General features: G+C 39.1%; 1 long non-coding RNA gene across 3 annotated transcripts in view; it reads right to left on the bottom strand.

Annotated features, from left to right (window-relative positions):
* Positions 1-11,896, bottom strand: part of LOC146452883 (uncharacterized) — a 24,697-nt gene extending 12,801 nt beyond the window's left edge. Inside the window, exons 1-5 of one of the 3 annotated variants that reach the window (XR_014859642.1) lie at positions 11,753-11,782; positions 11,559-11,645; positions 5,991-6,071; positions 5,782-5,867; positions 5,518-5,596 (exon numbers count right to left, since the gene is read on the bottom strand). This is a non-coding gene — a long non-coding RNA (uncharacterized LOC146452883). Of the gene's footprint in view, positions 1-5,517; positions 5,597-5,781; positions 5,868-5,990; positions 6,072-11,558 lie in introns of all 3 variants that reach the window. The other 2 variants (XR_014859640.1, XR_014859641.1) reach the window with 2 other exon arrangements.

The following is an 11,896-nucleotide window of genomic DNA, read 5'->3' as shown; positions in this document are numbered from 1 at the left end:
TTTGGCACTGCGACAATTATTTAAAGTAAGGCCAGTAGATCGAGAGACGATGGGAAACTGCTTAGCCCCTGGGGCTCTGCTATAGATGTCTCCGTAACGATCATCTTGCAAACTCATGTCCAAGATACAGAGAGTGCAAAATCGATGGTTGCAAGGATACTCATTACTGACTACTTTGTGCAGAAAGAGCTCCTTTGCATCGAAAATCACAACGCGGAAGTTCAGACGGAACAAGTCCTTTACCATCAGTGGCGGACAACGAAACAAAAACAGCCTTCCAGGAAAGCAGAGGGGGTACCAGTAATGCTAATCAGACCCATTTAAGCCAAGAAAGTGCAACTTCCCAGATCACGGAGGGGGACGCAGGTACACATACAGCCACAATGGAAACAGTACAGACGCGTGAAAAGGTTGTCGCGCTTCAGACGGTCCCGTTAATTCTGAAGAATGGAAACAAAAGAATCCTCGTGAAGTGTTTCCTTGACGAGGGAAGTGACACAACATACATTAACGAAGATCTAGTAGAAGAATTGGGTGTAAGAGGTCGAAACGAACTAATCACCATTAACATCGCGAACGATCAGAAAGTGAAGTTTATGTCAATGACGTTTCAAGTCGGATTGGAGAGTATCGATGGCAAAGTGAATCGAACCATTTCAGCGAAGACATCTCAGAAGATTTGTGGAGGAATAAAAGCCATCAACTGGGTGAACATAAAACACAAATGGTCACACCGAATTCTTATTTAAAGGCCCACCTTCACCCAAGAGTCATTGCAGTCGATTGTTTTTGTTTTGAAATGCTGTATTGCCCAAACGTGTGATCTTATTGGCTGTCCAAACTCAAGCGGTTCATGCGGGTTTCCTAGGCGACTCGTGCTGGAGGGAAAGAATATTCGTGATTGCTTATTGCTTTCTCACTCGACTCGCGCTCAAATAAAATGGGAGGGTTTTCATATATGAAAACTGTTCCTCGGCGCGCAATACATCTTGGGTGAATGTGGGCCTTTAAGATTCCAACTGTCATCCATACGGGAGTGCTTCAAGACAGTTGAGATCTTGGGTAAAGTTTGTCATGAAGATAGGCTTGAAGCTGATTTTCAAACACGGCGAGTGACTTGTATCTCTGTTTCTACACTGTAAGTCTACTACAATTTTTAGTATCTAGTACTATAATTAACATCTTTGGGTGTTTTGGGCATTAAAAGTTCTACTTGTGTTATTTCAGCCGCATTTGCCTTCTAATATCTTGTTTACCTTGGGCATGAAACTCTTTGTACATTTTTACTTTGCATCACTCACATATAGCACACTTTTGTCCTCCAAAATCTTGTCTGCCATTTAAACTTTACAAACTTTTTTTACTTGGATTTATTATCCATGAAGAGTGTTATAAAATTATGGCCAACTAATCATTTAATTTAACACCACATCAGTGATATTGAATCGTAATTTTTACTTAAACTCCTTATCGTCACAAATTACCAGGAGTCATATCTTCAAAGTAGGTTTTCTAGTAACCCAGAACAGTATTTAAAATTTTGCTTCTATCACTGATTAATGGCATCAGGTAATGTTAATTGCACTAGTGTTTAGAGCCGGAAAGATGCAATGCTTTAAGAAATACTTCAGTGGAAAGATGAGTCTAAATTTGGCCATTTTTTACCCAAGTTGAACCATAAAAATGTTGACCTCAATATCATCCACATGTCAAAGAACTTTTCCATATTACTCTACCTGTTGTTTTGTTACCTCAATATGTAGCCTAGTGCAAAATATAAACAAAATCTGAGGGGCTCAATGTAGACACATATTTTAATATTGCCTGATTTTGTGGTGGATCCTCTCTTAATCATAACTATAACAAAATTCCTGAATGTGATTGGCTATCAGCAGCCATGATTTGAGTATTAATGGGACAGTGTACGCATTGTCCCTGGTGTAATTGGACAGTACACATCATTTTTTTTGGCGCTTAAATTAATAATAATAATAATAATAATAATAATAATAATAATAATAGTAATAGTAATAATTAAATCGATCTCAAAACTTAACTCAACTGTTGTCCTCTATTTATTCACTGAAAAGTTTTAAACTGTTGGCTTTTTTTCTCAAATTTTGTTCGAGTTTCATTAATTGGTAAAAGGACTGCATGTCGTCCAATTCTTGTCTGTAATATAATCATACTCTGCTGTCCAGTTTTATTCACCCATTCTTATCCTTTTTAGGTTAAACTACTTAATAATATCGATCGGTCTTCTTTATAAATTACGGTATCCCTCTTGAATAGGTTATTATTATTTTTTGTTGTCCCACAGGTTCCAAGTGGGTAATGCGGGGGGTTCCTTCAGGTTTCCACGTCTTACAGGCACCCTTATTTATACCTACACAACTGTCAGTTACGTGTGTGGTTCCATAAAATATCCATAACCCCACCACGGAAGGTTTTTCACTTTAGACCCCCCCACCCCCATCCCCCTGGAATTTGCATTCCAGAGGTTTTTTTGAAGACCCCCCACCGCCCAGGAATTTCCTGCACTTTTATTTATTACCTAAATCGATGGTCTTTGCAATTCCATATTTTACTAATAATCTCCGAAGATAAATATATGCGATTTTACCGCAAAAAAACTGCTATGAACAAGTTGCACATCGATCAAATCTGATACTGGATTTAAACTTATCAAGGAGAATTTGAAGGACTTCAAAAAAGCTGCTCTGTCAACTGGATGATTTGTTGACAGTTTTAGTTAATAATCAAAACTACAAATGAATTAGTCCTTGGATTCACGTCTCAGCACTTAATAGTTGCAATACATACAGTTCTTAATTGAATTAAATGAATTCGAGAAAGAAAACAAGTTTCTGTTGTTAACGTTTCATGTCAGGTTTTTATCAAATAAATGTCACTATTTTATGTCTGACGGAATTCAATCTTCACCAAAATTTGCATACATCGGGAAAGTTTGGAGTTCAGTGCTGGATTAAATTTCAACTGCAATGCATGTTCATTCAATATTCACTGGATGGAAATATCTCTGCAGAATCCTTTCCCTTTTTTCCAGAAATATTTTTTTGAAAGATTGCATTGAAGAAAATACACATTTTGTGGCCACAGTTAAAAATTGAACTTCAAATGATTGGAAGTCACGGGCACGGCCTGAGGCCAATTGATCACGCTGCGAAGTCGAACTTTTAAGAAAATTAACTGTCGGAGAAAGGAACTTAGTCACGCCTTAATACAAGAATTAAGCAGACAACACTTTTACCAAAATGACTTTTTTGTTGAGTGATTCATTGGTTGTGCTCCTTTTGTCCTGGATAATAATTATTTTTCCACAAATGGTGACTTAAATTTGTTTCTGCCAAGTTTGTGCCTTGCTCACGATATTTTTGTGAATTTCCTTAACCTCTAGAAAAATTCTTTACATGGACACCACCCCCATTAATCCCTCAGACATTTCTGCCTATAAGCCCCCGCCTTCCCCCGCTCCTCCTCCTTGGAATTTCCATTGACCTTCCTATGGATATTTTCTGGAACCACATCCAATCTGCTTGGAAATTCTGAGTTGAGTTGCAAGACAGGAATCAGTCTTTTCAAAAGACTGTTAAGTCACTTCACCAGCAAAACCTTTTTTTGTAGGGGAACAAGATGCCTGCTATACTGGCATTACGCGTGATGCTGGGGCTGATTCATTTATTCCAACTGTATGCTTCGCCGATTGATAAAACTATCCTTGCTAATGGAATAGTTTGAGTCACGACGATCGCGTTACGTTGTTTCCCTTGTGTTACGCAACTCAGACCGGAAATTTGTGAAATTCCATTACGATAACAAAAGCTTCTCAATGACCTCTTTTCAGTCTCGTGTCATGGTCTAAGACTGTCAAACAAAGCACGATTCCTTCGCCAGGAACTCTCCAATTTCCACCGTTTTAAATGTCGGGTGCTTCTTAGAAGTTATTCTTTCGATTCACCGCTTCAAAATGGTGAAATTTCCGTTTGAAAACGGCATACTTGAGTCCACAACATGTTAACAATATGGCGCGACAATTTAATCCATTTTTAGTAAATATATCAAATGATGCGTTGACGTCACACAGGTAGGGGAGAGTGGGTCCCCTCCCTTGCGATATAAGCGACAAGAATGAATTTGGATTGACCTGCTTCTGTTGAAGACAATCAGAACAATACATCCCGAGTAGGAGAGGGGAGGGTTTAAAGAATAAATTAATGTACAGATTTGTGGCTACGAGGAAGAAAAAAAAAAAAAAAAAAAAGAAATCAACCTGCTTTTAGACACGGTATGCCCCTTCAGGGCATCCCACGTAAAAATCATAAATTCTCATGCATTGGAAACATTAGGAGATCAAACAGGGAATTCCAAAGGGGTTGGAGAAGAAAAAGGAAATTTCAGAGGAGAGCGGGGATTAACTGTCATGCTTATTTAGTGAATGGCATATTCTGAGGGCATGGGGGGTTGATATACCTGCCAACTTTTTCTGAGTCAAATGCGTGAGATTTTTGTCGTCATGAACGGGATTTCCGGAAACGTCCGAGCAACTTCCGAAGATTTCTGACGATCTTCTGAAGACTTCCGAACGTTGCCGAAAATGGACAACGATATTCCGACGACCTTTGAACACTTACGATTCAGACGGGTTGTAGACATTTGAAAGCTTTTGCGATTGTTATAAGGAGCAAAGAAATAATACATAACAAATCTGAAATAAAATGAAGTTTTTTTAGAACAACTCGTCCAGATTTGTGAGTCAGGCGTGAGAAATTGTCCTTGATGCGTGAGATCAATGTCTCTATTCCCCAGGCGTGAGACTCGCACATAATGCTTGAGAGTTGGCAGGTATAGGTTGAGCATTTTGGAATTTTCGAAGGCAAGGGGGTAACAATATTGATACCACTCATTGTAGGGTATGCATGGATATTTTCTGGAATTATCCAACAAACACATCATATCGATAATCTTCAAGTCTAATTTAAGTTGTTGAAATCATTCCCAGACTATAGTCAACAAGTTCTCTCTTTCAGTACTTATATGAGATGATGTGGTTACCTGAGATGATGTGGATATAAGGGGGATTTTCTGCTGAGTGACACCTGACTCCAACTCCCCAGGGGAAATTCCTCAAGTTTGCTTGATTCTACAGTCTCCCTTGCAAGTTTAGCTGGGAGATTGACCCCATGGAGAAGCTGATAACATGTGCATGAGGCATGCTGTGAATTGATCCAAGTGTGAGTGGATGAAGATTCTTAATGAGTGCAAGAAATTCAACTTGCAACCTAACACTAGAGTTTTGTGAATTTCACACTGCATGGATAACATGGATAACAGAATAGTTCAATTATATTCTGTATAGCAATAGTATACAGCAGCTTTGAAAATATTCCTCAGAGGTTGTTCCACTGGAGATTGTAGCAACTCACCAAACATTGCTTTTTAGATAAAATTTAGAAAAAGGTCTCTTAGACTGAGGACATTGCAATTGGAAATAATCACCTTGTGTTCTTAATCTTGAATTGATCTGCAATAATTTGCTTCAGTTCTATAACAGATGAATCAGGAGTAGAGCATCCAACTGCAGGATGAAGAAAAATGTTTTGTTTTTAGAAAAAAAAAAAATTCAAAAAGGCCTCTTAGAAACAACAGGGGTGCCCTGCTACCAACTTTCTTGTTCAAATCAGTTTTAATTGGTTGTAATTTCTTTCTTTTTTAGGTACAAATAAATTGTTGTAAGTTGTTGTTACAACTGAAAATAATCACCTTAATAATATTTGTGTCCACGTTATCTTGAATTCATCTGGACCGATGAGCTTTAATTCTGTAACAGATGAATGGTGTAGAGCATTCTACAAGATGAAGGAAAAAGTTTGTTAGTAAACAGCTGTCATGCCTATGTGATTCAATTTTTACACTTCTATTTAAAATTTAAGAATAACATTAAGTTTCTTCAGCACAACACACATGGTTACCTGATCATCTTCATTCCACTAACACGGGATACCCTCAACAGCCCATCATTGTTCTCCTGGTTGGAAAAATGTTGACCTTGCCTGCAACAAAAATGTCCAAAATTGTCATTAAGTTAATAATACCACAGATCTAAGGGTATTAGTTTGCTTTCCTTGATTGACAAAGATTAGTGTTCACTACCCTAGGTTAATCTCCATATCCAGAGGGTTTACAATAAAGTACACTATCCAAAAAAAGCTTTAAGTTGGTGTACACTACCTCCTCCAACCACTCCCCTGACTGCCATCCCCCCCCCCCCCTTCCATGTGGAGCACTCCATTCATGACTGGTAGAATATGGAAGTAATGGTATTATGCAACAATTTATTCTTTTGAAGCTAGAAATTTAATTTATTCTTGTCTGTTCAAATTTCCATACACTCACATATAAAATATCATTTGATTATATAGTGCCTTGCAACTTTACCGACCATTAAGAATTTATTGAGAATCATATGGATTCATTGAGTTCCCAAGCATTATGAGTCAAATGAGTCTGTGAGTATCTGAAATGACAGCAGCCCAATCAAAATGTTCCGCAAGTCAGCGATTTTGTCGCCTTTCAATGAAATATCTGCCGCCTGTTTCACACCAAAAATTAATATTACGTCTCAAAAATTTATGATAGGTGTCTGCAAGTTGCCTACTACTCAAACCATCTTGCCTTCTACTCAAAACAATTTTGACTGGGTTGTGTTCTGGGGACAGGAACTTGAAAAAAATTGGAAATTGAATGAAACAATAAATTATTTTCAGATGTATATTTGCATGCACAAAATTTGAAAAAATTTCAAAACTCGTGAATAAATTTATCGGTATTGTTGCCAGTGGATAAAGGCCTGCAGAAAAGTTAGGCTAAAGTAGTTCATATAGTTTTAATTAATAATTGTCTCCATATGTTGTTTGGCGATGGCATAATGTAAATAAAATTAAGACTTTTCTTTTCTTTCTCTTTTTCATTTTCTGTCTAACTTGTTGTATATGCTAATTGGCTTGTGAGTGGAGATTCTCATTCTTTCGGAAGAGTTAATGGCCAGAGATGTGTATGAGTGGTGGGGCTTTAACAGGTACAGAGCAGAGTTGTAGACATCACGTACCACCAGAATGTTGGTTGGCCACTGATCCGGAAAATTCCCGTTCAATACATGCGTTCAATTTGCAACTCAACTGGTTAACCCATTGACTCCTACACCGGCTAAAACCAGCCGTGCCTCGCGCATGCCCCGCGTGTGAAACTCGATACCTTCTCCCTCCCCTACTGGGTTTATTTTTTGTCCTGAAAAGGTCACAATAGCCAGTAGAATGATAAACCAATCAGAATCTGTCGTTTGCCCATATTTTAAGGCATTTTAGGGGGTAGGGGGAAGGATCCTTCTGAACCTACCGCATGGGGCTGAAATCAAGACATGTTTTTTTCATCTTTTAAGGTTACCCAAGACCTTCAGAGGTGTCTAGGGTCCAAGCAGTGTAGCGCGTCCGGTTTAAACTGTGGATACCCAAACCCCTATATCAAATTAAAGCTTATAGAGCTGGCTATCAAACTATACCAAGAATTTTGAAATAAAATGAATTGTCCAATTTTTCACGACCACTAAATGCGAGTGGCCGAATCACCTTTCGAAAGCTACAAGTCAAAGTGAATTTTGTTTTTCGCTAAATTAATTTGCTCCTCAGTTTCCGGACCCAAAGCGCTAAAAAAGTGTGTCTGCGTTTTGGCATATTCAATTCCAGTGAAAAGTTACAGAACATTTTCGAAATAGGTTTTAAAACATGTGGAGTTATCATACAAAAATCGCTCTTGGAGAAAAAATATTTCGAAATAAAAAATTCGCAGACACAATTTTGTTGTTTATATGTTAAACTAGCTACTGTCCAAATTTAAAGGCAAACGAACAAATTCCTTTTGAGTTTTAGCTCTTTGAAGTAGTTCCTCCAAGTGAAAAAAATTTATTCTAGAAAACAGCCCTAAAAATTTGGCAATTCATTTTATTTCAAAATTCTTGGTTTAGTTGGATAGCGAGCTCTATAAGCTTTAATTTGATATAGGGTTCAGGTATCTACAGTTTAAACCGGACGCGCTACATCGCTTGGACGCGCGACACATCTGAAGACACCTTTGAAGGTACCGGGTAACCTTAAAGGAAACCTCCACTCTTGAAATAAATTAACGTTAAATCATTGAAAATACAATCTAATTTTAAATTTCGTTGTAAGACATGGAAATAATATTTCTGTGTTGGACAAAATATAATTTGATTATCGCCTTTTTTTCATTTTTAATTTCCCGGGCGCCGCCATCTTAGATTTCATGACGTAATATGGTTGCTCTATTGTTTCGCACAAAACATTTTTTGCTGACTAACAATAGCGGCAACCATATGATGTCATAAAATCCAACATGGCGGCGCCCAGGAAATTTAAAATCGAAAATAGGCGATAATCATATCAAATTTTTAGCACACTTGAATGTTACTTCTACTTTTAAACTTAAAATTTAGAATTTAGACTTTATTTCCGACAATTTACCGTTAGCCTCTTCCAGGCGTTCAGTTAATTGGGGCGCAGCACGAAAAAAGGCGCGCAAAAAAATAAAGAAAAAGCGTGCGAAGGGAAGCGAAAGAACGCCTGTGGGCAAACTTAACAAATGGTCGTTCCGCCCACTTATATGGCTTGTGGTTTTCAGTTGTCAGCAGATGTCAATCAGACCCTAGTCAGAATTCCGGCAAAATGACAGACGAACGCTAGATCGCCGGCTGAAAAATACACTCCTTCCGCGAAGCGTGCTAACACGCACTCAAGAGATCTACAGGAATCGACCAGCAAATCACGGCGTTCTTTGTCCCTTTGTGGACAGACAAGTGGTGATGACCAAAGTACGTTGGGAGTATCGCCTATTTGTGGCCAAATCGATTCTGCCATGAATATCTACGGAGAACAAACAGTCATTAGAGTGTTAAAGTTCCTTCGTTGTTTATGTTGTGATGTTCAACCGTCTTATGTGCCAGTGATTTTTCACTTTCGTGTTGTTTGGTGAATCAACGCTTGTGGAGCAAAATTTATTATGTTTCTGGCTAGGAAACAGGATTTATCCTGACGAACGTCTGACATTTTTCATGGTTGCAACTCCAGACGTAAACTGATCTCCTTTATCTTTATAATGATCAGAACTGAACGAGATGAAAGTTTAATGGGCTTATCTCGGCTTTAATGGGTTTCTTCCCCAAATCCCTAGAAAAGTAGCTTTTTTCGAAAAATTATTCGCGAAAATAAAGTAAAAAAATTCGCGAAGGCGCTCCACATGCGGAAATCTTTAAGAATGTTGTTTATCGCAGATTTGACACTTGATGATAGGATCGCCACCATATCGAATTTCACATCTGGGTCAGCAACGTTCTAGTGTTGACAAAATCTGTCAAAATTGACCAATCAGAGGGTATACCAGATCCTGGTATACCGGAACGACCATTTGTTAAGTTTGCCCACAGGCGTTCTTTCGCTTCCCTTTGCGCGCTTTTTTTCGCGCTGTGCCCCAACTAACTGAATGCCTGGAAGAGGCTAATTTACCGTCAGTTTGTTGTCGGAGTGGAGGTTCCCTTTAAAGCAAGTACATCTTTGTTAAGCTCACAATGGAAAGGAACAACCGTGAACAATAATCTCCCGCCAAAAAAGAGAACTTGGAGGCCTTAAAAAACAGCGAAAAGCCGCCAAGGTCTCCTTTAGGGTTCCATGAAGAAACACAGAATTACTCGAAGAGAAACAGAAGTCAAATTTTCTTTTTAACTTGTTTTGTTTACCGCATTTGCTTAAGCCACCCCCAGATTGGTCTCCTTTAGGGGTCACAAAAAGCTTGAGCCACGCCCAGATGGTCTCCTTTAGGGGTTGAATTCAAACTTTTCGACGAGCATCCCCGTCTGTTTCATATGGGAGTCCCCCCCCCCCCCCCCGGGGGTAACTGCAGTGCTAGTGGTTCCTTCTTTTCGAAATTATGCACTAGTCAATTGAAACCCCCACCCCCCCGGACGCGGGACAGATAGGGGGATAATAGGGGCATATAAGCACTTTTGATCAGAGATCTGTCCCCTGGGGGTGGTGGATAAGATGTGTTTTGCTTCTTTACAGTGTCCCCACCTCGGGGAATCAGGGAGATTTGACTATGCTTGACTCAGGTACTGAAGTTCTTTGCGAAGTGAATCGACTGCACGTTGTCATTTTCGCGCCATCCATATTGGTTGATTATTGGCGAAATGCTTCGCAAAATTTGGTTTAAAGACAATTCAAAAGTAAGAAGAAAATTCATTCCAGCTCTATGCAAAACGCTGCCTACAAACCCATGGTGCAGCCATGGGTACAAAAATGGCAGTCGCCTTTGCGGAGAGTTTAAAAACGGAGATTTTAAAACCGCTCATTTGGAAACGATATATAGACGACATATTTTCCCTCTGGACTTTAAGGAGAGGAGATAATGCAGTTCATTGAGCAAGCAAACAAACACTACCCCACAATTAAATTTACGGCTGAAATTTCAGAAACAGAAACATTTCTGGATACAAACATTTATAAAGGTGAAAGATTCAGAAGCAATTCTTTTCTTGAGGTGCGTACGCACTTCAAACCTACTGAAACATTTCAATATATGCACTTCTCTTTGTGCCACCCACCAGGGGTCAAAAAAGGCTTCATCAAAGGCGAAGCACTGAGACTTCTCAGAACAAACTCTTCTAAAAACATATTTGAAGAGTAAATTCAAAATCCTAGATCACGCCTACAGGAAAGAGGTTGTCCCGAGAACTTAAACTTAAAACAAATCCTCATGAAAGCCTGGCATTTAATAGAGCAACAACCATGGATATGGCTCAAAGAAATCTACAAAGACCTTCCCCTTATATGTTACACTGAGAGAGCGGTCAGTCAAAGATATACCCGTGAGAGCTAAATTATAAAAAAGGCTTAAACACGCGCTAATCCTGGCTGCCCTATAGAGTGGTTCCATTTCGAATGCATGGGACTTGTGGATGCACCAAGTCGAAAGCGGCTTTACGCTGACTGTGCTGTTTAACATTTTCAAAGCTACCACTGTTCAGAAATGCTCTGTTGTAATGTGAAATTCACATTCTTGCAAAATTTAATAATCCACAACAAGTTTTGTTAAGATGTATTAAAAGAAAGCTATTGCCTTATTAAATAATATTTTGCTCCTGATTGATCCAGTGTGAACGGTTTCTTTTGTCTTGTTTTGTTTGGTTTGGGCTTTTTTTTTTTAACCCCTTGCCAATTTGTTCCCAGGGGGAGGGGAATTTGATCTCAAGATTTTCCCCAGGGGCTGGACGTTTTGATATGATTTGATCAGGGCCTTTGTCAAATCCCCCTACCTGTCCCGGGTCCGGGGGGGTGGGGGTTTCAATTGACTAGTGCATTAATAGCTCGCAACTATTAACATCCAGTAATAGGGAAAACTATAAACTCTTGAAAGTAAAAAGGAGAGAAAAGTATTACTCAGCAAGCTTAAATGAGACTTAAATCCACGCTTACCGGTTCGATTTGGCTGTCGTCAGCTCCGCTGCATTCTCGTGCAGTTCTGCCAGCCCAGTAAGTCACTATTGTGAGGCACCTTGTAAACTGAAGGATAAACAAGGTGACTTAAGCTTATCTGCATATGCAAAACTTCTAAACGGCAGCTGACAAAGAGAATATAAACGCGAAAATTGCTGCGTTTGTTGGCTTACCTCCATCCACGTGTGCAGTAAGAAAGACGAGCCGGTTACAAAGATTGATGGGTAATTTCATGCAACACGCGTTATCCACGCGAGTCACCGTTGTTCGACGTACGCATACGTGCGAAAAGTCTGTTACCATTTTGTGTTTGTTTC

This window comes from Pavona decussata, unplaced genomic scaffold, assembly GCF_977016875.1.
Source record: "Pavona decussata unplaced genomic scaffold, jaPavDecu1.1 SCAFFOLD_366, whole genome shotgun sequence".
Taxonomy (NCBI): Eukaryota; Metazoa; Cnidaria; class Anthozoa; order Scleractinia; family Agariciidae; genus Pavona; species Pavona decussata.
Note: the sequence above shows the minus strand (reverse complement) of the source record. Positions and strands in the feature narration are given on the sequence as shown.